We start from the raw sequence: 4,898 nt of genomic DNA on the forward strand, positions 1-4,898 counted from the left end.
AACTTGGCATTCAGCTTCATGATTGCTCCTAGATATTTAGCAACTTGCTCTTCAGTGATGTCTTCATCCTCTTCAGAGGAAGAATATTCATCAGAGCTCATGAATGGCAGAAGAAAGTTCAATGGAATCTCTATGGTCTCTGTATGAGCCTCAAATTCCTTTGGTTCCTCAAAGAGAAACTCCTTTCTGTCTAGAGAACATCTCAAGAGGCTTTTCTCACTGGGACTCACGTCCTCCTCACTCTCTCCAGGTTCGGCCATGTTGGTCATGGTTATGGCCTTGCACTCTCTCTTGGGATTTTCTTCTGTATTGCTTGCGAGAGTACTGGGAGGAGTTTCAGTAATCTTCTTACTCAGCTGACCTACCTGTGTCTCCAAATTTCTAATGGAGGACCTTGTTTCATTCATGAAACTTAGTGTGGTCTTGGATAGATCAGAGACTATGGTTGTCAGGCCAAAATGGCTCTATTCAGAATTCTCTATCTGTTGCTGAGAAGATGATGGAAAAGGCTTGCTATTGCTAAACATATTTCTTCCACCATTATTGTTGAAGCCTTGTTGAGGCTTCTGTTGGTCCTTTCATGAGAAATTTGGATGATTTCTCCATGAAGGATTATAGGTGTTCCCATGTAATTTACCTCTGCCATTGCAGGGTTCTCAGGATCATAAGCTTCTTCTTCAGAAGAAGCTTCTTTAGTACTGTTGGATGCAGCTTGCAATCCATTCAGACTCTGAGAGATCATATTGACTTGCTAAGTCAATATTTTGTTCTGAGCTAATATGGCATTCAGAGTATCAATTTCAAGAACTCCCTTCTTATGAGGCGTCCCATTGTTCACAGGATTCCTCTCAGAGGTGTACATGAACTGGTTATTTGCAACCATTTCAATGAGTTCCTGAGCTTCTGCAGGGGTTTTCAGATGAAGAGATCCTCCTACAGAATGGTCCAATGACATTTTTGACAACTCAGACAAACCATCATAGAATATACATATGATGCTCCATTTTGAAAGCATGTCAGTAGGACACCTTCTGATCAATTGCTTGTATCTTTCCCAAGCTTCATAGAAGGATTCGCCTTCCTTCTGTCTGAAGGTTTGGACTTCCACTCTAAGCTTACTCAATTTTTGAGGTGGAAAGAATTTTTCCAAGAAGGCATTGACCAGCTTTTCCCAAGAGTTCAAGCTATTCTTAGGTTGTAAGTCCAACCATGTCCTAGCTCTGTCTCTTACAACAAAAGGAAAAAGCATAAGTTTGTAGATCTCAGGGTCAACCCGATGAGTCTTAACAATGTCACAGATTTGCAAGAACTCAGCTAAAAACTGATGAGGATCTTCCAATGGAAGTCCATGATACTTAAAATTCTGCTGCATTAGAGAAACTAATTGAGGCTTAAGCTCAAAGTTGTTTGCTCTGATTGTAGGAATTGAGATGCTCCTTCCACAGAAGTCAGAAGAGGGTGCAATAAAGTCACCAAGCATCTTCCTTGCATCTCCATCATTGTTGTTGGGTTCGGCCATGTCTCCTTCTTTTTCGAAAATTTCTGTCAGGTCCTCTCTAGAGGGTTGTGCTTTAGCTTCTCTTAGTTTTCTCTTAAGAGTCTTTTCAGGTTCACGATCAGCTTCAATAAGAATGTCTTTATCCCTGTTCCTGCTCATATGAAAAAGAAGAGAACAGAAAAGAAGAGAAATCCTCTATGTAACAGTATAGAGATTCCTTTATGTGACTAGAAGAAGAGAAGAATGGAAGAAGGAGAGAGAAAAATTCGAACACAGAGAGGGAGAGAATTCGAATTTTAAATTAAAATAAAAGAAAAATATTTTTATTTTTATTTTAATTATTGGTTAGTATTCAAAAATTAAGAGAAGAAATAAAATAAAATTTGAAAATTAAATAAATCAATTAATTAAAAAGATTCTTGAAAAAGTGGTTAGTGATTTTCGAAAATTGGAGAGAGAAAAGTAGTTAGGTGGTTTTGAAAAAGATATGATTGAAATAGAAAACTTTTTAAAATCAAACAAAAAGTAAAGTGATTAATTGAAAAAGATTTGAAAATCAAATTTGAAAAGATAAGAAGTTAGAAAAGATTTTGAAATTAAGTTTTGAAAAAGATATGATTGAAACTTTTTTTACAAAGATTTGAAAAGGAAATTAAAAAGATTTTATTTTTGAAATTAAAGTTGATTACTTGACTAACAAGAAACTAAAAAGATATGATTCTAGAATTTAAAGATTGAACCTTTCTTAATAGGCAAGTAACAACTTGGAAATTTTTGAATCAAAATATTAAATGTTAGTGAGATTTTTGAAAATATGAAGTAAGAATAAGAAAAAGATTTTGAAAATAAAAAAAAAATTCGAAAAATATGTAATAAATAAAAAAGATTTGATTTTTGAAAAAGATTTGAAAAGATAGAATTTTGAAATTGAAATTAATGAGTAAAATAAGGAAAGATATATTTTTTATTTTTGGATTTTTAGTAAAGAGAGAGAAAAACACCAAATTGAAACAAAACATAAAAATTATGAATCAAAATAACTAATGCATGCAAGAACACTTTGAATGTCAAGATGAACACCAAAACTTATTTTTGAAAATTTTTAAGAAAAGAAAAACATGCAAGACACCAAACTTAGAAATTTTTAAACTTTAGACACTAACAAATTGAAAATTCATATAAAAAACAAGAAAAGACACAAAACATGAAAATGCAAAGATCAAACAAAGAAGATCATCAAGAACAACTTGAAGATCATGAAGAATAGTTCCATGCAGGTGTTCTTCGAAATTTTAAAGAAAATAAAAAAGATGCAATTGACACCAAACTTAAAAATTGACACTAAACTCAAACAAGAAACACAAAATTTTTTTTGTTTTTATGATTTTATTAATTTTTTTGTATTTTTCGAAATTAAGAAATAAAAAGCTTAAAAATAAAATAAAATTACCTAATCTGAGCAACAAGATGAACCGTCAGTTGTCCAAACTCGAACAATCCCCGCAACGGCGCCAAAAACTTGGTGCCCGAAATTGTGATCTTAATGGCGCCAACAACTTGGTACGCACAATTGTAATCTCACTTCTTTCCAGAACTTCACACAACTAACCAGCAAGTGCACTGGGTCGTCCAAGTAAAAAACCTTACGTGAGTAAGGATCGATCCCACGGAGATTGTCGGCTTGAAGCAAGCTATGGTCATCTTGCAAATCTCAGTCAGGCAGATTCAAATGGTTATGAGGTTTTGATAATTAAAAATATAATTAAAATAGAAAATAAGATAGAAATACTTATGTAATTCATTGGTGAGAATTTCAGATAAGCGTATGGAGATGCTTTGCTCCTTCTGAATCTCTGCTTTCCTACTGCCTTCATTCAATCATTCATACTCCTTTCCATGGCAAACTTTATATTGGGGGATCACCGTTGTCAATGGCTACCATCCGTCCTCTCAGTGAAAATGGTCCAAATGCGCTGTCACCGCACGGCTAATCATCTGTCGGTTTTCGATCATGTTGGAATAGGATCCATTGATCTTTTGCGTCTGTTACTACGCCCAACACTCGCGAGTTTGAAGCTCGTCACAGTCATCCCTTCCCAGATCCTACTCGAAATACCACAGACAAGGTTTAGACTTTCCGGATCTTAGGAATGGCCGCCAATAATTCTAGCCTATACCACGAAGACTCTGATCGTGAACCAGGAGGCTAAGAGATACACACTCAAAATATTGCAGATAGAACGGAAGTGGTTGTCAGGCACGCGTTCATAAGTGAGAATGATGATGAGTGTCACGGATCATCACATTCATCAGGTTGAAGTGCGAGTGAATATCTTGGAATAAGAATAAGCTTAAGTTGAATAGAAAAACAATAGTACTTTGCATTAATTCATGAGGAACAGCAGAGCTCCACACCTTTATCTATGGGGTGTAGAAACTCCACCGTTGAAAATACATAAGTGATAATGGTGTTCATTGGCTTCGGCCCCCAGAGAGGAAACCAGAATGACCAAGATGCAAATACAATAGTAAAAAATATTATTTATAATAAACTAGTTACTAGGGTTTACAGAAATAAGTAAATAGTGCAGAAATCCAATTCTGGGGCCCACTTGGTGTGTGCTTGGGCTGAGCATTGAACTTTACACGTGTAGAGACTTCTCTTGGAGTTAAACGCCAGGTTGCAGCCTGTTTGTGGCGTTTAACTCTGGTTTGTAACCTATTTCTGGCGTTTAACTTTAGAATAGGGAAGAAAGTTGGCGTTTGAACGCCAATTTGCGTCGTCAAAACTCGGGAAAAGTATGGACTATAATACATTGCTGGAAAGCCCAAAATGTTTACTTTCCAACGCAATTAAGAGCGCGCCAATTGGGTTTCTGTGGCTCCAGAAAATCCATTTCGAGTGCAGGGAGGTCAGAATCCAATAGCATCTGCAGTCCTTTTTCAGCCTCTGAATCAGATTTTTGCTCAAGTCCCTCAATTTCAGCCAGAAAATACCTGAAATCACAGAAAAATACACAAACTCATAATAAAGTCCAGAAATGTGAATTTTGCATAAAAACTAATAAAAACATAGTAAAAACTTACTAAATTATACTAAAAATACCTAAAAATAATACCAAAAAGCGTATAAATTATCCGCTCATCATGCTCCCAACAGCAGCCATATCTCCATGTATGCGTGCGCACACAAACCAGAAATCGTAAAATTCTACAACATCACAGAATTCAAATTTTGACACCAAAGTTTAAATGGTCATAACATCCTCTACAAAAATCCATTTTCTACAAATTTTATATCAATTTAAAGCCCTCAAAGCCATCTTTAATTTAAAACAAGTTTCATTCAATTTTAAGTTTTGAGGTTCAAGTTATGATCCATCAAAGTTGGCCTAAAACT

At 35.3% G+C, this 4,898-nt stretch overlaps 1 non-coding gene across 1 annotated transcript; it reads left to right on the forward strand.

The window, feature by feature from the left end:
• Nucleotides 1-1,009: 1,009 nt before the first annotated feature.
• Nucleotides 1,010-1,117, forward strand: LOC148576807 (small nucleolar RNA R71). Its single transcript, XR_015904117.1, has one exon. It is a non-coding gene; the product is annotated as a small nucleolar RNA R71 (small nucleolar RNA).
• The last annotated feature ends 3,781 nt before the right edge of the window (nt 1,118-4,898 follow it).

This window comes from Arachis ipaensis, chromosome B1 (genome assembly GCF_059453495.1).
Source record: "Arachis ipaensis isolate K30076 ecotype BB chromosome B1, ASM5945349v1, whole genome shotgun sequence".
In the NCBI taxonomy this organism is placed as follows: domain Eukaryota; kingdom Viridiplantae; phylum Streptophyta; class Magnoliopsida; order Fabales; family Fabaceae; genus Arachis; species Arachis ipaensis.